General features: G+C 48.7%; 5 non-coding genes across 5 annotated transcripts; all 5 read left to right on the top strand.

The window, feature by feature from the left end:
* Positions 1 to 5,627: 5,627 nt before the first annotated feature.
* On the top strand, positions 5,628 to 5,700 carry Trnat-agu (transfer RNA threonine (anticodon AGU)). Its single transcript has one exon. It is a non-coding gene; the product is annotated as a tRNA-Thr (tRNA).
* Positions 5,701 to 7,205: 1,505 nt separating this feature from the next.
* Trnat-agu (transfer RNA threonine (anticodon AGU)) lies at positions 7,206 to 7,278 on the top strand. The gene has a single exon. It is a non-coding gene; the product is annotated as a tRNA-Thr (tRNA).
* A 7,306-nt stretch (positions 7,279 to 14,584) lies between these two features.
* Trnaa-ggc (transfer RNA alanine (anticodon GGC)) lies at positions 14,585 to 14,657 on the top strand. Its single transcript has one exon. It is a non-coding gene; the product is annotated as a tRNA-Ala (tRNA).
* Positions 14,658 to 16,163: 1,506 nt separating this feature from the next.
* Trnaa-ggc (transfer RNA alanine (anticodon GGC)) lies at positions 16,164 to 16,236 on the top strand. The gene has a single exon. It is a non-coding gene; the product is annotated as a tRNA-Ala (tRNA).
* A 1,506-nt stretch (positions 16,237 to 17,742) lies between these two features.
* On the top strand, positions 17,743 to 17,815 carry Trnaa-ggc (transfer RNA alanine (anticodon GGC)). Its single transcript has one exon. It is a non-coding gene; the product is annotated as a tRNA-Ala (tRNA).
* The last annotated feature ends 8,610 nt before the right edge of the window (positions 17,816 to 26,425 follow it).

Below are 26,425 nucleotides of genomic sequence, written 5' to 3'. Positions count from 1 at the left end.
GGAGACGCGGAAACTTATTGTGGCCCAGTGTTTTGCAGTTGGACGACAAGATTGGTACACAGTAGTAAAGAGCGAGGCACTGAGTTGGCATGAATAATGGAGTGCACAATGGGGCTCGAGATGTGTTTGTTACCTCAGGTGCTGTATGATTGTCGTCAAGGAGTGAAAACGGAGCAATTTGTGACGGCTCTTTCAATTTAAGACGTTAAAAACAGACGGAATTTTCATTTGTAATACCAGAGCATCGAAACTACTTGGTACTTTTGTGTATATGAACGGGTCCGCGCCTTTGTACTCTACTCCCTTCACCGCTACAAACCAACCAACCATCGTGTCCGTGCGCATCTGAGTCGCAAAGAATGGGGAATAGCGCAGTTTGCTCGTGCATGGGGCGTAGCTCAGTTGGTAGAGCGTTCGCTTGGCATGTGAAAGGTCCAGTGTTCAAGCCGCGGCGCCTACATTTTTTGTTTTCAGTGCATGGTAAGTGTTGGTAGCGGCGAACCTAAAGGCACGCAAGATGTTGCAAAGCCAGCGTCACAGACTGATATGATGTATACTGACGTAAGGAGAGCAAGATGTAAGTGTGGGGACCGGCTGTTATCGAGGTGTCATCGAGTGCAGATCTGTCTTAGGTATCGCGGCTTAACCTCATTGAAGTCTAGAGGGTGGACAACACGTTGGTCTTACTCAGAGCGGTGTCCGAATTCTATTTTCGACGTTATACGTGCCACTTTCATTGTGGCCAACTACGATTCGATACAGAATGCACGAAACCTGAAAGACACCCCAACGGATACATAGAGAGTAGTGTTTGTCTGCTGAATAATGGGAGTGCAAGGGTCTGTGTCGTCTATATGGCTGCATGTAGCACCATCAGTCTTCGGGGTGGCCGGCGTAGCTCAGATGGTAGAGCGCTCGCTTAGTATGCGAGAGGAACTGGGATCAATACCCAGTGCCCCCAGAATTTTTAACACACCTACATGCGCACCTTGCCATGCAAGTGGAATAATTCACAACCAGCAGATGTGTCTAGGAAGATACAAGCGAATGGTTAGCATCCACAAGTGACAAGCGTGCTGTTATTAGTGCGCAGGAAGCACCCTCCTCCCACGCCTACACTTAATTTAGAAACAGTACAAGTGTTCCTGTAAGATTCTCAAGCCTATGTCGGAAAGATCTGCCTTGCGCTGAGTTCACGTAAATTCCACTGCACATTCCTATTCTTTGCATGCAGTCAGCTGCTACTGGTGTTGTTAGTTGTGACTGCTGATAACAGATGCCGTAGCAATCAATTCATGGAGTGAGTTGTATGTTTTGCGGTAGTCTGTCTCTGACAAGCAAGCACAGGTGACATAGGTGCGAACACAGGAAGCTTTCAGACCCTCGCTGCCTGCAGACACCGAGCAGCCACACTAGGAGGGCGGCCTAAGCCGTAGGCGAAATGTGCTCATTCGCTTTGGCGCGACGTCGAACTATAAATAATGCTGTCACTAGCGTCAGCGTCGTGGAAAGTCGGAAAAGTCGGCTGCGAGGGTGAGTGCCAAGTTTGAGGAGCGTTTCGTAGTATGCGCAGTGCAATGGAGACGCGGAAACTTATTGTGGCCCAGTGTTTTGCAGTTGGACGACAAGATTGGTACACAGTAGTAAAGAGCGAGGCACTGAGTTGGCATGAATAATGGAGTGCACAATGGGGCTCGAGATGTGTTTGTTACCTCAGGTGCTGCATGATTGTCGTCAAGGAGTGAAAACGGAGCAATTTGTGACGGCTCTTTCAATTTAAGACGTTAAAAACAGACGGAATTTTCATTTGTAATACCAGAGCATCGAAACTACTTGGTACTTTTGTGTATATGAACGGGTCCGCGCCTTTGTACTCTGCTCCCTTCACCGCTACAAACCAACCAACTATCGTGTCCGTGCGCATCTGAGTCGCAAAGAATGGGGAATAGCGCAGTTTGCTCGTGCATGGGGCGTAGCTCAGTTGGTAGAGCGTTCGCTTGGCATGTGAAAGGTCCAGTGTTCAAGCCGCGGCGCCTATATTTTTTGTTTTCAGTGCATGGTAAGTGTTGGTCGCGGCGAACCTAAAGGCACGCAAGATGTTGCAAAGCCAGCGTCACAGACTGATATGATGTATACTGACGTAAGGAGAGCAAGATGTAAGTGTGGGGACCGGCTGTTATCGAGGTGTCATCGAGTGCAGATCTGTCTTAGGTATCGCGGCTTAACCTCGTTGAAGTCTAGAGGGTGGACAACACGTTGGTCTTACTCAGAGCGATGTCCGAATTCTATTTTCGACGTTATACGTGCCACTTTCATTGTGGCCAACTACGATTCGATACAGAATGCACGAAACCTGAAAGACACCCTAACGGATACATAGAGAGTAGTGTTTGTCTGCTGAATAATGGGAGTGCAAGGGTCTGTGTCGTCTATATGGCTGTATGTAGCACCATTAGTCTTCGGGGGGGGCGGGCGTAGCTCAGATGGTAGAGCGCTCGCATAGTATGCGAGAGGAACTGGGATCAATACCCAGTGTCTCCAGAATTTTTAACTCACCTACATGCGCACCTTGCCATGCAAGTGGAATAATTCACAACCAGCAGATGTGTCTAGGAAGATACAAGCGAATGATTAGCATCCACAATTGACAAGCGTGCTGTTATTAGTGCGCAGGGAGCACCCTCCTCCCACGCCTACACTTAATTTAGAAACAGTACAAGTGTTCCTGTAAGATTCTCAAGCCTATGTCGGAAAGATCTGCCTTGCGCTGAGTTCACGTAAATTCCACTGCACATTCCTATTCTTTGCATGCAGTCAGCTGCTACTGGTGTTGTTAGTTGTGACTGCTGATAACAGATGCCGTAGCAATCAATTCATGGAGTGAGTTGTATGTTTTGCGGTAGTCTGTCTCTGACAAGCAAGCACAGGTGACATAGGTGCGAACACAGGAAGCTTGCAGACCCTCGCTGCCTGCAGACACCGAGCAGCCACACTAGGAGGGCGGCCTAAGCCGTAGGCGAAATGTGCTCATTCGCTTTGGCGCGACGTCGAACTATAAATAATGCTGTCACTAGCGTGAGCGTCGTGGAAAGTCGGAAAAGTCGGCTGCGAGGGTGAGTGCCAAGTTTGGGGAGCGTTTCGTAGTATGCGCAGTGCAATGGAGACGCGGAAACTTATTGTGGCCCAGTGTTTTGCAGTTGGACGACAAGATTGGTACACAGTAGTAAAGAGCGAGGCACTGAGTTGGCATGAATAATGGAGTGCACAATGGGGCTCGAGATGTGTTTGTTACCTCAGGTGCTGCATGATTGTCGTCAAGGAGTGAAAACGGAGCAATTTGTGACGGCTCTTTCAATTTAAGACGTTAAAAACAGACGGAATTTTCATTTGTAATACCAGAGCATCGAAACTACTTGGTACTTTTGTGTATATGAACGGGTCCGCGCCTTATTACTCTGCTCCCTTCACCGCTACAAACCAACCAACTATCGTGTCCGTGCGCATCTGAGTCGCAAAGAATGGGGAATAGCGCAGTTTGCTCGTGCATGGGGCGTAGCTCAGTTGGTAGAGCGTTCGCTTGGCATGTGAAAGGTCCAGTGTTCAAGCCGCGGCGCCTATATTTTTTGTTTTCAGTGCATGGTAAGTGTTGGTCGCGGCGAACCTAAAGGCACGCAAGATGTTGCAAAGCCAGCGTCACAGACTGATATGATGTATACTGACGTAAGGAGAGCAAGATGTAAGTGTGGGGACCGGCTGTTATCGAGGTGTCATCGAGTGCAGATCTGTCTTAGGTATCGCGGCTTAACCTCATTGAAGTCTAGAGGGTGGACAACACGTTGGTCTTACTCAGAGCGATGTCCGAATTCTATTTTCGACGTTATACGTGCCACTTTCATTGTGGCCAACTACGATTCGATACAGAATGCACGAAACCTGAAAGACACCCTAACGGATACATAGAGAGTAGTGTTTGTCTGCTGAATAATGGGAGTGCAAGGGTCTGTGTCGTCTATATGGCTGTATGTAGCACCATTAGTCTTCGGGGGGGGCGGGCGTAGCTCAGATGGTAGAGCGCTCGCATAGTATGCGAGAGGAACTGGGATCAATACCCAGTGTCTCCAGAATTTTTAACACACCTACATGCGCACCTTGCCATGCAAGTGGAATAATTCACAACCAGCAGATGTGTCTAGGAAGATACAAGCGAATGATTAGCATCCACAATTGACAAGCGTGCTGTTATTAGTGCGCAGGGAGCACCCTCCTCCCACGCCTACACTTAATTTAGAAACAGTACAAGTGTTCCTGTAAGATTCTCAAGCCTATGTCGGAAAGATCTGCCTTGCGCTGAGTTCACGTAAATTCCACTGCACATTCCTATTCTTTGCATGCAGTCAGCTGCTACTGGTGTTGTTAGTTGTGACTGCTGATAACAGATGCCGTAGCAATCAATTCATGGAGTGAGTTGTATATTTTGCGGTAGTCTGTCTCTGACAAGCAAGCACAGGTGACATAGGTGCGAACACAGGAAGCTTGCAGACCCTCGCTGCCTGCAGACACCGAGCAGCCACACTAGGAGGGCGGCCTAAGCCGTAGGCGAAATGTGCTCATTCGCTTTGGCGCGACGTCGAACTATAAATAATGCTGTCACTAGCGTGAGCGTTGCGTGAAAGTCGGAAAAGTCGGCTGCGAGGGTGAGTGCCAAGTTTGGGGAGCGTTTCGTAGTATGCGCAGTGCAATGGAGACGCGGAAACTTGTTGTGGCCCAGTGTTTTGCAGTTGTACGACAAGATTGGTACACAGTAGTAAAGAGCGAGGCACTGAGTTGGCATGAATAATGGAGTGCACAATGGGGCTCGAGATGTGTTTGTTACCTCAGGTGCTGTATGATTGTCGTCAAGGAGTGAAAACGGAGCAATTTGTGACGGCTCTTTCAATTTAAGACGTTAAAAACAGACGGAATTTTCATTTGTAATACCAGAGCATCGAAACTACTTGGTACTTTTGTGTATATGAACGGGTCCGCGCCTTTGTACTCTGCTCCCTTCACCGCTACAAACCAACCAACCATCGTGTCCGTGCGCATCTGAGTCGCAAAGAATGGGGAATAGCGCAGATTGCTCGTGCATGGGGCGTAGCTCAGTTGGTAGAGCGTTCGCTTGGCATGTGAAAGGTCCAGGGTTCAAGCCGCGGCGCCTCCATTTTTTGTGGTCAGTGCATGGTAACTGTTGATCGCGGCGAACCTAAAGGCACGCAAGATGTTGCAAAGCCATCGTCACAGACTGATATGATGTATACTGACGTAAGGAGAGCAAGATGTAAGTGTGGGGACCGGCTGTTATCGAGGTGTCATCGAGTGCAGATCTGTCTTAGGTATCGCGGCTTAACCTCATTGAAGTCTAGAGGGTGGACAACACGTTGGTCTTACTCAGAGCGGTGTCCGAATTCTATTTTCGACGTTATACGTGCCACTTTCATTGTGGCCAACTACGATTCGATACAGAATGCACGAAACCTGAAAGACACCCTAACGGATACGTAGAGAGTAGTGTTTGTCTGCTGAATAATGGGAGTGCAAGGGTCTGTGTCGTCTATATGGCTGTATGTAGCACCAGTAGTCTTCGGGGGGCGGGCGTAGCTCAGATGGTAGAGCGCTCGCTTAGTATGCGAGAGGAACTGGGATCAATACCCAGTGCCTACAGAATTTTTAACACACCTACATGCGCACCTTGCCATGCAAGTGGAATAATTCACAACCAGCAGATGTGTCTAGGAAGATACAAGCGAATGATTAGCATCCACAATTGACAAGCGTGCTGTTATTAGTGCGCAGGAAGCACCCTCCTCCCACGCCTACACTTAATTTAGAAACAGTACAAGTGTTCCTGTAAGATTCTCAAGCCTATGTCGGAAAGATCTGCCTTGCGCTGAGTTCACGTAAATTCCACTGCACATTCCTATTCTTTGCATGCAGTCAGCTGCTACTGGTGTTGTTAGTTGTGACTGCTGATAACAGATGCCATAGCAATCAATTCATGGAGTGAGTTGTATGTTTTGCGGTAGTCTGTCTCTGACAAGCAAGCACAGGTGACATAGGTGCGAACACAGGAAGCTTGCAGACCCTCGCTGCCTGCAGACACCGAGCAGCCACACTAGGAGGGCGGCCTAAGCCGTAGGCGAAATGTGCTCATTCGCTTTGGCGCGACGTCGAACTATAAATAATGCTGTCACTAGCGTGAGCGTCATGGAAAGTCGGAAAAGTCGGCTGCGAGGGTGAGTGCCAAGTTTGGGGAGCGTTTCGTAGTATGCGCAGTGCAATGGAGACGCGGAAACTTATTGTGGCCCAGTGTTTTGCAGTTGGACGACAAGATTGGTACACAGTAGTAAAGAGCGAGGCACTGAGTTGGCATGAATAATGGAGTGCACAATGGGGCTCGAGATGTGTTTGTTACCTCAGGTGCTGTATGATTGTCGTCAAGGAGTGAAAACGGAGCAATTTGTGACGGCTCTTTCAATTTAAGACGTTAAAAACAGACGGAATTTTCATTTGTAATACCAGAGCATCGAAACTACTTGGTACTTTTGTGTATATGAACGGGTCCGCGCCTTTGTACTCTGCTCCCTTCACCGCTACAAACCAACCAACCATCGTGTCCGTGCGCATCTGAGTCGCAAAGAATGGGGAATAGCGCAGTTTGCTCGTGCATGGGGCGTAGCTCAGTTGGTAGAGCGTTCGCTTGGCATGTGAAAGGTCCAGGGTTCAAGCCGCGGCGCCTCCATTTTTTGTGGTCAGTGCATGGTAACTGTTGATCGCGGCGAACCTAAAGGCACGCAAGATGTTGCAAAGCCATCGTCACAGACTGATATGATGTATACTGACGTAAGGAGAGCAAGATGTAAGTGTGGGGACCGGCTGTTATCGAGGTGTCATCGAGTGCAGATCTGTCTTAGGTATCGCGGCTTAACCTCATTGAAGTCTAGAGGGTGGACAACACGTTGGTCTTACTCAGAGCGGTGTCCGAATTCTATTTTCGACGTTATACGTGCCACTTTCATTGTGGCCAACTACGATTCGATACAGAATGCACGAAACCTGAAAGACACCCTAACGGATACGTAGAGAGTAGTGTTTGTCTGCTGAATAATGGGAGTGCAAGGGTCTGTGTCGTCTATATGGCTGTATGTAGCACCAGTAGTCTTCGGGGGGCGGGCGTAGCTCAGATGGTAGAGCGCTCGCTTAGTATGCGAGAGGAACTGGGATCAATACCCAGTGCCTACAGAATTTTTAACACACCTACATGCGCACCTTGCCATGCAAGTGGAATAATTCACAACCAGCAGATGTGTCTAGGAAGATACAAGCGAATGATTAGCATCCACAATTGACAAGCGTGCTGTTATTAGTGCGCAGGAAGCACCCTCTTCCCACGCCTACACTTAATTTAGAAACAGTACAAGTGTTCCTGTAAGATTCTCAAGCCTATGTCGGAAAGATCTGCCTTGCGCTGAGTTCACGTAAATTCCACTGCACATTCCTATTCTTTGCATGCAGTCAGCTGCTACTGGTGTTGTTAGTTGTGACTGCTGATAACAGATGCCGTAGCAATCAATTCATGGAGTGAGTTGTATGTTTTGCGGTAGTCTGTCTCTGACAAGCAAGCACAGGTGACATAGGTGCGAACACAGGAAGCTTGCAGACCCTCGCTGCCTGCAGACACCGAGCAGCCACACTAGGAGGGCGGCCTAAGCCGTAGGCGAAATGTGCTCATTCGCTTTGGCGCGACGTCGAACTATAAATAATGCTGTCACTAGCGTGAGCGTCGTGGAAAGTCGGAAAAGTCGGCTGCGAGGGTGAGTGCCAAGTTTGGGGAGCGTTTCGTAGTATGCGCAGTGCAATGGAGACGCGGAAACTTGTTGTGGCCCAGTGTTTTGCAGTTGGACGACAAGATTGGCACACAGTAGTAAAGAGCGAGGCACTGAGTTGGCATGAATAATGGAGTGCACAATGGGGCTCGAGATGTGTTTGTTACCTCAGGTGCTGTATGATTGTCGTCAAGGAGTGAAAACGGAGCAATTTGTGACGGCTCTTTCAATTTAAGACGTTAAAAACAGACGGAATTTTTATTTGTAATACCAGAGCATCGAAACTACTTGGAACTTTTGTGTATATGAACGGGTCCGCGCCTTTGTACTCTGCTCCCTTCACCGCTACAAACCAACCAACCATCGTGTCCGTGCGCATCTGAGTCGCAAAGAATGGGGAATAGCGCAGTTTGCTCGTGCATGGGGCGTAGCTCAGTTGGTAGAGCGTTCGCTTGGCATGTGAAAGGTCCAGGGTTCAAGCCGCGGCGCCTCCATTTTTTGTGGTCAGTGCATGGTAACTGTTGATCGCGGCGAACCTAAAGGCACGCAAGATGTTGCAAAGCCAGCGTCACAGACTGATATGATGTATACTGACGTAAGGAGAGCAAAATGTAAGTGTGGGGACCGGCTGTTATCGAGGTGTCATCGAGTGCAGATCTGTCTTAGGTATCGCGGCTTAACCTCATTGAAGTCTAGAGGGTGGACAACACGTTGGTCTTACTCAGAGCGGTGTCCGAATTCTATTTTCGACGTTATACGTGCCACTTTCATTGTGGCCAACTACGATTCGATACATAATGCACGAAACCTGAAAGACACCCTAACGGATACATAGAGAGTAGTGTTTGTCTGCTGAATAATGGGAGTGCAAAGGTCTGTGTCGTCTATATGGCTGTATGTAGCACCATTAGTCTTCGGGGGGACGGGCGTAGCTCAGATGGTAGAGCGCTCGCTTAGTATGCGAGAGGAACTGGGATCAATACCCAGTGCATCCAGAATTTTTAACACACCTACATGCGCACCTTGCCATGCAAGTGGAATAATTCACAACCAGCAGATGTGTCTAGGAAGATACAAGCGAATGATTAGCATCCACAATTGACAAGCGTGCTGTTATTAGTGCGCAGGAAGCACCCTCCTCCCACGCCTACACTTAATTTAGAAACAGTACAAGTGTTCCTGTAAGATTCTCAAGCCTTTGTCGGAAAGATCTGCCTTGCGCTGTTTTCACGTAAATTCCACTGCACATTCCTATTCTTTGCATGCAGTCAGCTGCTACTGGTGTTGTTAGTTGTGACTGCTGATAACAGATGCCGTAGCAATCAATTCATGGAGTGAGTTGTATGTTTTGCGATAGTCTGTCTCTGACAAGCAAGCACAGGTGACATAGGTGCGAATACAGGAAGCTTGCAGACACTCGCTGCCTGCAGACACCGAGCAGCCACACTAGGAGGGCGGCCTAAGCCGTAGGCGAAATGTGCTCATTCGCTTTGGCGCGACGTCGAACTATAAATAATGCTGTCACTAGCGTGAGCGTCGTGGAAAGTCGGAAAAGTCGGCTGCGAGTGTGAGTGCCAAGTTTGGGGAGCGTTTCGTAGTATGCGCAGTGCAACGGAGACGCGGAAACTTATTGTGGCCCAGTGTTTTACAGTTGGACGACAAGATTGGTACACAGTAGTAAAGAGCGAGGCACTGAGTTGGCATGAATAATGGAGTGCACAATGGGGCTCGAGATGTGTTTGTTACCTCAGGTGCTGTATGATTGTCGTCAAGGAGTGAAAACGGAGCAATTTGTGACGGCTCTTTGAATTTAAGACGTTAAAAACAGACGGAATTTGTATTTGTAATACCAGAGCATCGAAACTACTTGGAACTTTTGTGTATATGAACGGGTCCGCGCCTTTGTACTCTGCTCCCTTCACCGCTACAAACCAACCAACCATCGTGTCCGTGCGCATCTGAGTCGCAAAGAATGGGGAATAGCACAGTTTGCTCGTGCCTGGGGCGTAGCTCAGTTGGTAGAGCGTTCGCTTGGCATGTGAAAGGTCCAGGGTTCAAGCCGCGGCGCCTCCATATTTTGTTGTCAGTGCATGGTAAGTGTTGATCGCGGCGAACCTAAAGGCACGCAAGATGTTGCAAAGCCAGCGTCACAGACTGATATGATGTATACTGACGTAAGGAGAGCAAGATGTAAGTGTGGGGACCGGCTGTTATCGAGGTGTCATCGAGTGCAGATCTGTCTTAGGTATCGCGGCTTAACCTCATTGAAGTCTAGAGGGTGGACAACACGTTGGTCTTACTCAGAGCGATGTCCGAATTCTATTTTCGACGTTATACGTGCCACTTTCATTGTGGCCAACTACGATTCGATACAGAATGCACGAAACCTGAAAGACACCCTAACGGATACATAGAGAGTAGTGTTTGTCTGCTGAATAATGGGAGTGCAAGGGTCTGTGTCGTCTATATGGCTGTATGTAGCACCATTAGTCTTCGGGGCGGCGGGCGTAGCTCAGATGGTAGAGCGCTCGCTTAGTATGCGAGAGGAACTGGGATCAGTGCCTCCAGAATTTTTAACACACCTACATGCGCACCTTGCCATGCAAGTGGAATAATTCACAACCAGCAGATGTGTCTAGGAAGATACAAGCGAATTATTAGCATCCACAATTGACAAGCGTGCTGTTATTAGTGCGCAGGAAGCACCCTCCTCCCACGCCTACACTTAATTTAGAAACAGTACAAGTGTTCCCGTAAGATTCTCAAGCCTATGTCGGAAAGATCTGCCTTGCGCTGAGTTCACGTAAATTCCACTGCACATTCCTATTCTTTGCATGCAGTCAGCTGCTACTGGTGTTGCAAGTTGTGACTGCTGATAACAGATGCCGTAGCAATCAATTCATGGAGTGAGTTGTATGTTTTGCGATAGTCTGTCTCTGACAAGCAAGCACAGGTGACATAGGTGCGAACACAGGAAGCTTGCAGACCCTCGCTGCCTGCAGACACCGAGCAGCCACACTAGGAGGGCGGCCTAAGCCGTAGGCGAAATGTGCTCATTCGCTTTGGCGCGACGTCGAACTATAAATAATGCTGTCACTAGCGTGAGCGTCGTGGAAAGTCGGAAAAGTCGGCTGCGAGGGTGAGTGCCAAGTTTGGGGAGCGTTTCGTAGTATGCGCAGTGCAATGGAGACGCGGAAACTTATTGTGGCCCAGTGTTTTGCAGTTGGACGACAAGATTGGTACACAGTAGTAAAGAGCGAGGCACTGAGTTGGCATGAATAATGGAGTGCACAATGGGGCTCGAGATGTGTTTGTTACCTCAGGTGCTGTATGATTGTCGTCAAGGAGTGAAAACGGAGCAATTTGTGACGGCTCTTTCAATTTAAGACGTTAAAAACAGACGGAATTTGTATTTGTAATACCAGAGCATCGAAACTACTTGGAACTTTTGTGTATATGAACGGGTCCGCGCCTTTGTACTCTGCTCCCTTCACCGCTACAAACCAACCAACCATCGTGTCCGTGCGCATCTGAGTCGCAAAGAATGGGGAATAGCGCAGTTTGCTCGTGCCTGGGGCGTAGCTCAGTTGGTAGAGCGTTCGCTTGGCATGTGAAAGGTCCAGGGTTCAACCCGCGGCGCCTCCATATTTTGTTGTCAGTGCATGGTAAGTGTTGATCGCGGCGAACCTAAAGGCACGCAAGATGTTGCAAAGCCAGCGTCACAGACTGATATGATGTATACTGACGTAAGGAGAGCAAGATGTAAGTGTGGGGACCGGCTGTTATCGAGGTGTCATCGAGTGCAGATCTGTCTTAGGTATCGCGGCTTAACCTCATTGAAGTCTAGAGGGTGGACAACACGTTGGTCTTACTCAGAGCGGTGTCCGAATTCTATTTTCGACGTTATACGTGCCACTTTCATTGTGGCCAACTACGATTCGATACATAATGCACGAAACCTGAAAGACACCCCAACGGATACATAGAGAGTAGTGTTTGTCTGCTGAATAATGGGAGTGCAAGGGTCTGTGTCGTCTATATGGCTGTATGTAGCACCATTAGTCTTCGGGGCGGCGGGCGTAGCTCAGATGGTAGAGCGCTCGCTTAGTATGCGAGAGGAACTGGGATCAGTGCCTCCAGAATTTTTAACACACCTACATGCGCACCTTGCCATGCAAGTGGAATAATTCACAACCAGCAGATGTGTCTAGGAAGATACAAGCGAATTATTAGCATCCACAATTGACAAACGTGCTGTTATTAGTGCGCAGGAAGGACCCTCCTCCCACGCCTACACTTAATTTAGAAACAGTACAAGTGTTCCTGTAAGATTCTCAAGCCTATTTCGGAAAGATCTGCCTTGCGCTGAGTTCACGTAAATTCCACTGCACATTCCTATTCTTTGCATGCAGTCAGCTGCTACTGGTGTTGTTAGTTGTGACTGCTGATAACAGATGCCGTAGCAATCAATTCATGGAGTGAGTTGTATGTTTTGCGATAGTCTGTCTCTGACAAGCAAGCACAGGTGACATAGGTGCGAATACAGGAAGCTTGCAGACCCTCGCTGCCTGCAGACACCGAGCAGCCACACTAGGAGGGCGGCCTAAGCCGTAGGCGAAATGTGCTCATTCGCTTTGGCGCGACGTCGAACTATAAATAATGCTGTCACTAGCGTGAGCGTCGTGGAAAGTCGGAAAAGTCGGCTGCGAGGGTGAGTGCCAAGTTTGGGGAGCGTTTCGTAGTATGCGCAGTGCAATGGAGACGCGGAAACTTATTGTGGCCCAGTGTTTTGCAGTTGGACGACAAGATTGGTACACAGTAGTAAAGAGCGAGGCACTGAGTTGGCATGAATAATGGAGTGCACAATGGGGCTCGAGATGTGTTTGTTACCTCAGGTGCTGTATGATTGTCGTCAAGGAGTGAAAACGGAGCAATTTGTGACGGCTCTTTCAATTTAAGACGTTAAAAAAAGGCGGAATTTTCATTTGTAATACCAGAGCATCGAAACTACTTGGTACTTATGTGTATATGAACGGGTCCGCGCCTTTGTACTCTGCTCCCTTCACCGCTACAAACCAACCAACCATCGTGTCCGTGCGCATCTGAGTCGCAAAGAATGGGGAATAGCGCAGTTTGCTCGTGCCTGGGGCGTAGCTCAGTTGGTAGAGCGTTCGCTTGGCATGTGAAAGGTCCAGTGTTCAAGCCGCGGCGCCTCCATATTTTGTTGTCAGTGCATGGTAAGTGTTGATCGCGGCGAACCTAAAGGCACGCAAGATGTTGCAAAGCCAGCGTCACAGACTGATATGATGTATACTGACGTAAGGAGAGCAAGATGTAAGTGTGGGGACCGGCTGTTATCGAGGTGTCATCGTGTGCTGATCTGTCTTAGGTATCGCGGCTTAACCTCATTGAAGTCTAGAGGGTGGACAACACGTTGGTCTTACTCAGAGCGGTGTCCGAATTCTATTATCGACGTTATACGTGCCACTTTCATTGTGGCCAACTACGATTCGATACATAATGCACGAAACCAGAAAGACACCCTAACGGATACATAGAGAGTAGTGTTTGTCTGCTGAATAATGGGAGTGCAAGGGTCTGTGTCGTCTATATGGCTGTATGTAGCACCATTAGTCTTCGGGCGGCGGGCGTAGCTCAGATGGTAGAGCGCTCGCTTAGTATGCGAGAGGAACTGGGATCAATACCCAGTGCCACCAGAATTTTTAACACACCTACATGCGCACCTTGCCATGCAAGTGGAATAATTCACAACCAGCAGATGTGTCTAGGAAGATACAAGCGAATGATTAGCATCCACAATTGACAAACGTGCTGTTATTAGTGCGCAGGAAGCACCCTCCTCCCACGCCTACACTTAATTTAGAAACAGTACAAGTGTTCCTGTAAGATTCTCAAGCCTATGTCGGAAAGATCTGCCTTGCGCTGAGTTCACGTAAATTCCACTGCACATTCCTATTCTTTGCATGCAGTCAGCTGCTACTGGTGTTGTTAGTTGTGACTGCTGATAACAGATGCCGTAGCAATCAATTCATTGAGTGAGTTGTATGTTTTGCGGTAGTCTGTCTCTGACAAGCAAGCACAGGTGACATAGGTGCGAACACAGGAAGCTTGCAGACCCTCGCTGCCTGCAGACACCGAGCAGCCACACTAGGATGGCGGCCTAAGCCGTAGGCGAAATGTGCTCATTCGCTTTGGCGCGACGTCGAACTATAAATAATGCTGTCACTAGCGTGAGCGTCGTGGAAAGTCGGAAAAGTCGGCTGCGAGGGTGAGTGCCAAGTTTGGGGAGCGTTTCGTAGTATGCGCAGTGCAATGGAGACGCGGAAACTTATTGTGGCCCAGTGTTTTGCAGTTGGACGACAAGATTGGTACACAGTAGTAAAGAGCGAGGCACTGAGTTGGCATGAATAATGGAGTGCACAATGGGGCTCGAGATGTGTTTGTTACCTCAGGTGCTGTATGATTGTCGTCAAGGAGTGAAAACGGAGCAATTTGTGACGGCTCTTTCAATTTAAGACGTTAAAAACAGACGGAATTTGTATTTGTAATACCAGAGCATCGAAACTACTTGGAACTTTTGTGTATATGAACGGGTCCGCGCCTTTGTACTCTGCTCCCTTCACCGCTACAAACCAACCAACCATCGTGTCCGTGCTCATCTGAGTCGCAAAGAATCGGGAATAGCGCAGTTTGCTCGTGCCGGGGGCGTAGCTCAGTTGGTAGAGAGTTCGCTTGGCATGTGAAAGGTCCAGGGTTCAAGCCGCGGCGCCTCCATATTTTGTTGTCAGTGCATGGTAAGTGTTGATCGCGGCGAACCTAAAGGCACGCAAGATGTTGCAAAGCCAGCGTCACAGACTGATATGATGTATACTGACGTAAGGAGAGCAAGATGTAAGTGTGGGGACCGGCTGTTATCGAGGTGTCATCGAGTGCAGATCTGTCTTAGGTATCGCGGCTTAACCTCATTGAAGTCTAGAGGGTGGACAACACGTTGGTCTTACTCAGAGCGGTGTCCGAATTCTATTTTCGACGTTATACGTGCCACTTTCATTGTGGCCAACTACGATTCGATACATAATGCACGAAACCTGAAAGACACCCTAACGGATACATAGAGAGTAGTGTTTGTCTGCTGAATAATGGGAGTGCAAGGGTCTGTGTCGTCTATATGGCTGTATGTAGCACCATTAGTCTTCGGGGCGGCGGGCGTAGCTCAGATGATAGAGCGCTCGCTTAATATGCGAGAGGAACTGGGATCAATACCCAGTGCCTCCAGAATTTTTAACACACCTACATGCGCACCTTGCCATGCAAGTGGAATAATTCACAACCAGCAGATGTGTCTAGGAAGATACAAGCGAATGATTAGCATCCACAATTGACAAACGTGCTGTTATTAGTGCGCAGGAAGCACCCTCCTCCCACGCCTACACTTAATTTAGAAACAGTACAAGTGTTCCTGTAAGATTCTCAAGCCTATGTCGGAAAGATCTGCCTTGCGCTGAGTTCACGTAAATTCCACTGCACATTCCTATTCTTTGCATGCAGTCAGCTGCTACTGGTGTTGTTAGTTGTGACTGCTGATAACAGATGCCGTAGCAATCAATTCATTGAGTGAGTTGTATGTTTTGCGGTAGTCTGTCTCTGACAAGCAAGCACAGGTGACATAGGTGCGAACACAGGAAGCTTGCAGACCCTCGCTGCCTGCAGACACCGAGCAGCCACACTAGGAGGGCGGCCTAAGCCGTAGGCGAAATGTGCTCATTCGCTTTGGCGCGACGTCGAACTATAAATAATGCTGTCACTAGCGTGAGCGTCGTGGAAAGTCGGAAAAGTCGGCTGCGAGGGTGAGTGCCAAGTTTGGGGAGCGTTTCGTAGTATGCGCAGTGCAATGGAGACGCGGAAACTTATTGTGGCCCAGTGTTTTGCAGTTGGACGACAAGATTGGTACACAGTAGTAAAGAGCGAGGCACTGAGTTGGCATGAATAATGGAGTGCACAATGGGGCTCGAGATGTGTTTGTTACCTCAGGTGCTGTATGATTGTCGTCAAGGAGTGAAAACGGAGCAATTTGTGACGGCTCTTCCAATTTAAGACGTTAAAAACAGACGGAATTTGTATTTGTAATACCAGAGCATCGAAACTACTTGGAACTTTTGTGTATATGAACGGGTCCGCGCCTTTGTACTCTGCTCCCTTCACCGCTACAAACCAACCAACCATCGTGTCCGTGCTCATCTGAGTCGCAAAGAATGGGGAATAGCGCAGTTTGCTCGTGCCGGGGGCGTAGCTCAGTTGGTAGAGCGTTCGCTTGGCATGTGAAAGGTCCAGGGTTCAAGCCGCGGCGCCTCCATATTTTGTTGTCAGTGCATGGTAAGTGTTGATCGCGGCGAACCTAAAGGCACGCAAGATGTTGCAAAGCCAGCGTCACAGACTGATATGATGTATACTGACGTAAGGAGAGCAAGATGTAAGTGTGGGGACCGGCTGTTATCGAGGTGTCATCGAGTGCAGATCTGTCTTAGGTATCGCGGCTTAACCTCATTGAAGTCTAGAGGGTGGACAACACGTTGGTCTTACTCAGAGCGGTGTCCGAATTCTATTTTCGACGTTATACGTGCCACTTTCATTGTGGCCAGCTACGATTCGATACATAATGCACGAAACCTGAAAGACACCCTAACGGATACATAGAGAGTAGTGTTTGTCTGCTGAATAATGGGAGTGCAAGGGTCTGTGTCGTCTATATGGCTGTATGTAGCACCATTAGTCTACGGGGCGGCGGGCGTAGCTCAGATGATAGAGCGCTCGCTTAGTATGCGAGAGGAACTGGGATCAATACCCAGTGCCTCCAGAATTTTTAACACACCTACATGCGCACCTTGCCATGCAAGTGGAATAATTCACAACCAGCAGATGTGTCTAGGAAGATACAAGCGAATGATTAGCATCCACAATTGACAAACGTGCTGTTATTAGTGCGCAGGAAGCACCCTCCTCCCACGCCTACACTTAATTTAGAAACAGTACAAGTGTTCCTGTAAGATTCTCAAGCCTATGTCGGAAAGATCTGCCTTGCGCTGAGTTCACGTAAATTCCACTGCACATTCCTATTCTTTGCATGCAGTCAGCTGCTACTGGTGTTGTTAGTTGTGACTGCTGATAACAGATGCCGTAGCAGTCAATTCATTGAGTGAGTTGTATGTTTTGCGGTAGTCTGTCTCTGACAAGCAAGCACAGGTGACATAGGTGCGAACACAGGAAGCTTGCAGACCCTCGCTGCCTGCAGACACCGAGCAGCCACACTAGGATGGCGGCCTAAGCCGTAGGCGAAATGTGCTCATTCGCTTTGGCGCGACGTCGAACTATAAATAATGCTGTCACTAGCGTGAGCGTCGTGGAAAGTCGGAAAAGTCAGCTGCGAGGGTGAGTGCCAAGTTTGGGGAGCGTTTCGTAGTATGCGCAGTGCAATGGAGACGCGGAAACTTATTGTGGCCCAGTGTTTTGCAGTTGGACGACAAGATTGGTACACAGTAGTAAAGAGCGAGGCACTGAGTTGGCATGAATAATGGAGTGCACAATGGGGCTCGAGATGTGTTTGTTACCTCAGGTGCTGTATGATTGTCGTCAAGGAGTGAAAACGGAGCAATTTGTGACGGCTCTTTGAATTTAAGACGTTAAAAACAGACGGAATTTGTATTTGTAATACCAGAGCATCGAAACTACTTGGAACTTTTGTGTATATGAACGGGTCCGCGCCTTTGTACTCTGCTCCCTTCACCGCTACAAACCAACCAACCATCGTGTCCGTGCTCATCTGAGTCGCAAAGAATGGGGAATAGCGCAGTTTGCTCGTGCCGGGGGCGTAGCTCAGTTGGTAGAGCGTTCGCTTGGCATGTGAAAGGTCCAGGGTTCAAGCCGCGGCGCCTCCATATTTTGTTGTCAGTGCATGGTAAGTGTTGATCGCGGCGAACCTAAAGGCACGCAAGATGTTGCAAAGCCAGCGTCACAGACTGATATGATGTATACTGACGTAAGGAGAGCAAGATGTAAGTGTGGGGACCGGCTGTTATCGAGGTGTCATCGAGTGCTGATCTGTCTTAGTTATCGCGGCTTAACCTCATTGAAGTCTAGAGGGTGGACAACACGTTGGTCTTACTCAGAGCGGTGTCCGAATTCTATTTTCGACGTTATACGTGCCACTTTCATTGTGGCCAACTACGATTCGATACATAATGCACGAAACCTGAAAGACACCCTAACGGATACATAGAGAGTAGTGTTTGTCTGCTGAATAATGGGAGTGCAAGGGTCTGTGTCGTCTATATGGCTGTATGTAGCACCATTAGTCTTCGGGGCGGCGGGCGTAGCTCAGATGGTAGAGCGCTCGCTTAGTATGCGAGAGGTACTGGGATCAATACCCAGTGCCTCCAGAATTTTTAACACACCTACATGCGCATCTTGCCATGCAAGTGGAATAATTCACAACCAGCAGATGTGTCTAGGAAGATACAAGCGAATGATTAGCATCCACAATTGACAAACGTGCGCAGGAAGCACCCTCCTCCCACGCCTACACTTAATTTAGAAACAGTACAAGTGTTCCCGTATGATTCTCAAGCCTATGTCGGAAACATCTGCCTTGCGCTGAGTTCACGTAAATCCCACTGCACATTCCTATTCTTTGCATGCAGTCAGCTGCTACTGGTGTTGCTAGTTGTGACTGCTGATAACAGATGCCGTAGCAATCAATTCATGGAGTGAGTTGTATGTTTTGCGATAGTCTGTCTCTGACAAGCAAGCACAGGTGACATAGGTGCGAACACAGGAAGCTTGCAGACCCTCGCTGCCTGCAGACACCGAGCAGCCACACTAGGAGGGCGGCCTAAGCCGTAGGCGAAATGTGCTCATTCGCTTTGGCGCGACGTCGAACTATAAATAATGCTGTCACTAGCGTGAGCGTTGCGTGAGTGTCGTGGAAAGTCGGAAAAGTCTGCTGCGAGGGTGAGTGCTAAGTTTGGGGAGCGTTTCGTAGTATGCGCAGTGCAATGGAGACGCGGAAACTTATTGTGGCCCAGTGTTTTGCAGTTGGACGACAAGATTGGTACACAGTAGTAAAGAGCGAGGCACTGAGTTGGCATGAATAATGGAGTGCACAATGGGGCTCGAGATGTGTTTGTTACCTCAGGTGCTGTATGATTGTCGTCAAGGAGTGAAAACGGAGCAATTTGTGACGGCTCTTTCAATTTAAGACGTTAAAAACAGACGGAATTTTCATTTGTAATACCAGAGCATCGAAACTACTTGGTACTTTTGTGTATATGAACGGGTCCGCGCCTTTGTACTCTGCTCCCCGTCACCGCTACAAACCAACCAACCATCGTGTCCGTGCGCATCTGAGTCGCAAAGAATGGGGAATAGCGCAGTTTGCTCGTGCATGGGGCGTAGCTCAGTTGGTAGAGAGTTCGCTTGGCATGTGAAAGGTCCAGGGTTCAAGCCGCGGCGCCTACATTTTTTGTGGTCAGTGCATGGTAAGTGTTGGTCGCGGCGAACCTAAAGGCACGCAAGATGTTGCAAAGCCAGCGTCACAGACTGATATGATGTATACTGACGTAAGGAGAGCAAGATGTAAGTGTGGGGACCGGCTGTTATCGAGGTGTCATCGAGTGCAGATCTGTCTTAGGTATCGCGGCTTAACCTCATTGAAGTCTAGAGGGTGGACAACACGTTGGTCTTACTCAGAGCGGTGTCCGAATTCTATTTTCGACGTTATACGTGCCACTTTCATTGTGGCCAACTACGATTCGATACATAATGCACGAAACCTGAAAGACACCCTAACGGATACATAGAGAGTAGTGTTTGTCTGCTGAATAATGGGAGTGCAAGGGTCTGTGTCGTCTATATGGCTGTATGTAGCACCATTAGTCTTCGGGGCGGCGGGCGTAGCTCAGATGGTAGAGCGCTCGCTTAGTGTGCGAGAGGAACTGGGATCAATACCCAGTGCCTCCAGAATTTTTAACACACCTACATGCGCACCTTGCCATGCAAGTGGAATAATTCACAACCAGCCGATGTGTCTAGGAAGATACAAGCGAATGATTAGCATCCACAATTGACAAGCGTGCTGTTATTAGTGCGCAGGAAGCACCCTCCTCCCACGCCTACACTTAATTTAGAAACAGTACAAGTGTTCCTGTAAGATTCTCAAGCCTATGTCGGAAAGATCTGCCTTGCGCCGAGTTCACGTAAATCCCACTGCACATTCTTATTCTTTGCGCGCAGTCAGCTGCTACTGGTGTTGCTAGTTGTGACTGCTGATAACAGATGCCGTAGCAATCAATTCATGGAGTGAGTTGTATGTTTTGAGATATTCTGTCTCTGACAAGCAAGCACAGGTGACATAGGTGCGAACACAGGAAGCTTGCAGACCCTCGCTGCCTGCAGACACCGAGCAGCCACACTAGGAGGGCGGCCTAAGCCGTAGGCGAAATGTGCTCATTCGCTTTGGCGCGACGTCGAACTATAAATAATGCTGTCACTAGCGTGAGCGTTGCGTGAGTGTCGTGGAAAGTCGGAAAAGTCTGCTGCGAGGGTGAGTGCTAAGTTTGGGGAGCGTTTCGTAGTATGCGCAGTGCAATGGGACGCGGAAACTTATTGTGGCCCAGTGTTTTGCAGTTGGACGACAAGATTGGTACACAGTAGTAAAGAGCGAGGCAATGAGTTGGCATGAATAATGGAGTGCACAATGGGGCTCGAGATGTGTTTGTTACCTCAGGTGCTGTATGATTGTCGTCAAGGAGTGAAAACGGAGCAATTTGTGACGGCTCTTTCAATTTAAGACGTTAAAAACAGACGGAATTTTCATTTGTAATACCAGAGCATCGAAACTACTTGGTACTTTTGTGTATATGAACTGGTCCGCGCCTTTGTACTCTGCTCCCTTCACCGCTACAAACCAACCAAGCATCGTGTCCGTGCGCATCTGAGTCGCAAAGAATGGGGAATAGCGCAGTTTGCTCGTGCATGGGGCGTAGCTCAGTTGGTAGAGCGTTCGCTTGGCATGTGAAAGGTCCAGTGTTCAAGCCGCGGCGCCTACATTTTTTGTGGTCAGTGCATGGTAAGTGTTGGTCGCGGCGAACCTAAAGGCACGCAAGATGTTGCAAAGCCAGCGTCACAGACTGATATGATGTATACTGACGTAAGGAGAGCAAGATGTAAGTGTGGGGACCGGCTGTTATCGAGGTGTCATCGAGTGCAGATCTGTCTTAGGTATCGCGGCTTAACCTCATTGAAGTCTAGAGGGTGGACAACACGTTGGTCTTACTCAGAGCGGTGTCCGAATTCTATTTTCGACGTTATACGTGCCACTTTCATTGTGGCCAACTACGATTCGATACATAATGCACGAAACCTGAAAGACACCCTAACGGATACATAGAGAGTAGTGTTTGTCTGCTGAATAATGGGAGTGCAAGGGTCTGTGTCGTCTATATGGCTGTATGTAGCACCATTAGTCTTCGGGGCGGCGGGCGTAGCTCAGATGGTAGAGCGCTCGCTTAGTATGCGAGAGGAACTGGGATCAATACCCAGTGCCTCCAGAATTTTTAACACACCTACATGCGCACCTTGCCATGCAAGTGGAATAATTCACAACCAGCAGATGTGTCTAGGAAGATACAAGCGAATGATTAGCATCCACAATTGACAAACGTGCTGTTATTAGTGCGCAGGAAGCACCCTCCTCCCACGCCTACACTTAATTTAGAAACAGTACAAGTGTTCCTGTAAGATTCTCAAGCCTATGTCGGAAAGATCTAACTTGCGCTGAGTTCACGTAAATTCCACTGCACATTCCTATTCTTTGCATGCAGTCAGCTGCTACTGGTGTTGTTAGTTGTGACTGCTGATAACAGATGCCGTAGCAATCAATTCATGGAGTGAGTTGTATGTTTTGCGGTAGTCTGTCTCTGACAAGCAAGCACAGGTGACATAGGTGCGAACACAGGAAGCTTGCAGACCCTCGCTGCCTGCAGACACCGAGCAGCCACACTAGGAGGGCGGCCTAAGCCGTAGGCGAAATGTGCTCATTCGCTTTGGCGCGACGTCGAACTATAAATAATGCTGTCACTAGCGTGAGCGTCGTGGAAAGTCGGAAAAGTCGGCTGCGAGGGGGAGTGCCAAGTTTGGGGAGCGTTTCGTAGTATGCGCAGTGCAATGGAGACGCGGAAACTTATTGTGGCCCAGTGTTTTGCAGTTGGACGACATGATTGGTACACAGTAGTAAAGAGCGAGGCACTGAGTTGGCATGAATAATGGAGTGCTCAATGGGGCTCGAGATGTGTTTGTTACCTCAGGTGCTGTATGATTGTCGTCAAGGAGTGAAAACGTAGCAATTTGTGACGGCTCTTTCAATTTAAGACGTTAAAAACAGACGGAATTTGCATTTGTAATACCAGAGCATCGAAACTACTTGGTACTTTTGTATATATGAACGGGTCCGCGCCTTTGTACTCTGCTCCCTTCACCGCTACAAACCAACCAACCATCGTGTCCGTGCGCATCTGAGTCGCAAAGAATGGGGAATAGCGCAGTTTGCTCGCGCCTGGGGCGTAGCTCAGTTGGTAGAGCGTTCGCTTGGCATGTGAAAGGTCCAGTGTTCAAGCCGCGGCGCCTCCATATTTTGTTGTCAGTGCATGGTAAGTGTTGATCGCGGCGAACCTAAAGGCACGCAAGATGTTGCAAAGCCAGCGTCACAGACTGATATGATGTATACTGACGTAAGGAGAGCAAGATGTAAGTGTGGGGACCGGCTGTTATCGAGGTGTCATCGAGTGCAGATCTGTCTTAGGTATCGCGGCTTAACCTCATTGAAGTCTAGAGGGTGGACAACACGTTGGTCTTACTCAGAGAGGTGTCCGAATTCTATTTTCGACGTTATACGTGCCACTTTCATTGTGGTCAACTACGACTCGATACATAATGCACGAAACCTGAAAGACACCCTAACGGATACATAGAGAGTAGTGTTTGTCTGCTGAATAATGGGAGTGCAAGGGTCTGTGTCGTCTATATGGCTGTATGTAACACCATTAGTCTTCGGGGCGGCGGGCGTAGCTCAGATGGTAGAGCGCTCGCTTAGTATGCGAGAGGTACTGGGATCAATACCCAGTGCCTCCAGAATTTTTAACACACCTACATGCGCACCTTGCCATGCAAGTGGAATAATTCACAACCAGCAGATGTGTCTAGGAAGATACAAGCGAATGATTAGCATCCACAATTGACAAGCGTGCTGTTATTAGTGCGCAGGAAGCACCCTCCTCCCACGCCTACACTTAATTTAGAAACAGTACAAGTGTTCCCGTAAGATTCTCAAGCCTATGTCGGAAAGATCTGCCTTGCGCTGAGTTCACGTAAATCCCACTGCACATTCCTATTCTTTGCATGCAGTCAGCTGCTACTGGTGTTGCTAGTTGTGACTGCTGATAACAGATGCCGTAGCAATCAATTCATGGAGTGAGTTGTATGTTTTGCGATAGTCTGTCTCTGACAAGCAAGCACAGGTGACATAGGTGCGAACACAGGAAGCTTGCAGACCCTCGCTGCCTGCAGACACCGAGCAGCCACACTAGGAGGGCGGCCTAAGCCGTAGACGAAATGTGCTCATTCGCTTTGGCGCGACGTCCAACTATAAATAATGCTGTCACTAGCGTGAGCGTTGCGTGAGCGTCGTGGAATGTCGGAAAAGTCGGCTGCGAGGGTGAGTGCCAAGTTTGGGGAGCGTTTCGTAGTGTGCGCAGTGCAATGGAGACGCGTAAACTTGTTGTGGCCCAGTGTTTTGCAGTTGGACGACAAGATTGGTACACAGTAGTAAAGAGCGAGGCACTGAGTTGGCATGTTTAATGGAGTGCACAATGGGGCTCGAGATGTGTTTGTTACCTCAGGTGCTGTATGATTGTCGTCAAGGAGTGAAAACGGAGCAATTTGTGACGGCTCTTTCAATTTAAGACGTTAAAAACAGACGGAATTTTCATTTGTAATACCAGAGCATCGAAACTACTTGGTACTTTTGTGTATATGAACGGGTCCGCGCCTTTGTACTCTGCTCCCTTCACCGCTACAAACCAACCAACTATCGTGTCCGTGCGCATCTGAGTCGCAAAGAATGGGGAATAGCGCAGTTTGCTCGTGCATGGGGCGTAGCTCAGTTGGTAGAGCGTTCGCTTGGCATGTGAAAGGTCCAGGGTTCAAGCCGCGGCGCCTCCATATTTTGTGGTCAGTGCATGGTAAGTGTTGATCGCGGCGAACCTAAAGGCATGCAAGATGTTGCAAAGCCAGCGTCACAGACTGATATGATGTATACTGACGTAAGGAGAGCAAGATGTAAGTGTGGGGACCGGCTGTTGTCGAGGTGCCATCGAGTGCAGATCTGTCTTAGGTATCGCGACTTAACCTCATTGAAGTCTAGAGGGTGGACAACACGTTGGTCTTACTCAGAGCGGTGTCCGAATTCTATTTTCGACGTTATACGTGCCACTTTCATTGTGGCCAACTACGATTCGATACATAATGCACGAAACCTGAAAGACACCCTAACGGATACATAGAGAGTAGTGTTTGTCTGCTGAATAATGGGAGTGCAAGGGTCTGTGTCGTCTATATGGCTGTATGTAGCACCATTAGTCTCCGGGGCGGCGGGCGTAGCTCAGATGGTAGAGCGCTCGCTTAGTATGCGAGAGGTACTGGGATCAATACCCAGTGCCTCCAGAATTTTTAACACACCTACATGCGCACCTTGCCATGCAAGTGGAATAATTCACAACCAGCAGATGTGTCTAGGAAGATACAAGCGAATTATTAGCATCCACAATTGACAGGCGTGCTGTTATTAGTGCGCAGGAAGCACCCTCCTCCCACGCCTACACTTAATTTAGAAACAGTACAAGTGTTCCCGTAAGATTCTCAAGCCTATGTCGGAAAGATCTGCCTTGCGCTGAATTCACGTAAATCCCACTGCACATTCCTATTCTTTGCATGCAGTCAGCTGCTACTGGTGTTGCTAGTTGTGACTGCTGATAACAGATGCCGTAGCAATCAATTCATGGAGTGAGTTGTAAGTTTTGCGATAGTCTGTCTCTGACAAGCAAGCACAGGTGACATAGGTGCGAACACAGGAAGCTTGCAGACCCTCGCTGCCTGCAGACACCGAGCAGCCACACTAGGAGGGCGGCCTAAGCCGTAGGCGAAATGTGCTCATTCGCTTTGGCGCGACGTCGAACTATAAATAATGCTGTCACTAGCGTGAGCGTTGCGTGAGCGTCGTGGAATGTCGGAAAAGTCGGCTGCGAGGGTGAGTGCCAAGTTTGGGGAGCGTTTCGTAGTGTGCGCAGTGCAATGGAGACGTGGAAACTTATTGTGGCCCAGTGTTTTGCAGTTGGACGATAAGATTGGTACACAGTAGTAAAGAGCTAGGCACTGAGTTGGCATGAATAATGGAGTGCACAATGGGGCTCGAGATGTGTTTGTTACCTCAGGTGCTGTATGATTGTCGTCAAGGAGTGAAAACGGAGCAATTTGTGACGGCTCTTTGAATTTAAGACGTTAAAAACAGACGGAATTTTCATTTGTAATACCAGAGCATCGAAACTGCTTGGTACTTTTGTGTATATGAACGGGTCCGCGCCTTTGTACTCTGCTCCCTTCACCGCTACAAACCAACCAACCATCGTGTCCGTGCGCATCTGAGTCGCAAAGAATGGGGAATAGCGCAGTTAGCTCGCGCCTGGGGCGTAGCTCAGTTGGTAGAGCGTTCGCTTGGCATGTGAAAGGTCCAGGGTTCAAGCCGCGGCGCCTCCATATTTTGTGGTCAGTGCATGGTAAGTGTTGATCGCGGCGAACCTAAAGGCACGCAAGATGTTGCAAAGCCAGCGTCACAGACTGATATGATGTATACTGACGTAAGGAGAGCAAGATGTAAGTGTGGGGACCGGCTGTTATCGAGGTGTCATCGAGTGCAGATCTGTCTTAGGTATCGCGGCTTAACCTCATTGAAGTCTAGAGGGTGGACAACACGTTGGTCTTACTAAGAGCGGTGTCCGAATTCTATTTTCGACGTTATACGTGCCACTCTCATTGTGGCCAACTACGATTCGATACATAATGCACGAAACCTGAAAGACACCATAACGGATACATAGAGAGTAGTGTTTGTCTGCTGAATAATGGAAGTGCAAGAGTCTGTGTCGTCTATATGGCTGTATGTAGCACCATTAGTCTTCGGGGCGGCGGGCGTAGCTAAGATGGTAGAGCGCTCGCTTAGTATGCGAGAGGAACTGGGATCAATACCCAGTGCCTCCAGAATTTTTAACACACCTACATGCGCACCTTGCCATGCAAGTGGAATAATTCACAACCAGCAGATGTGTCTAGGAAGATACAAGCGAATTATTAGCATCCACAATTGACAAGCGTGCTGTTATTAGTGCGCAGGAAGCACCCTCCTCCCACGCCTACACTTAATTTAGAAACAGTACAAGTGT

Source organism: Schistocerca gregaria, chromosome 9 (genome assembly GCF_023897955.1).
Source record: "Schistocerca gregaria isolate iqSchGreg1 chromosome 9, iqSchGreg1.2, whole genome shotgun sequence".
Taxonomy (NCBI): Eukaryota; Metazoa; Arthropoda; class Insecta; order Orthoptera; family Acrididae; genus Schistocerca; species Schistocerca gregaria.
The sequence above is the reverse complement of the archived record's forward strand: the minus strand, read 5'-3'. Positions and strand labels throughout refer to the sequence as shown.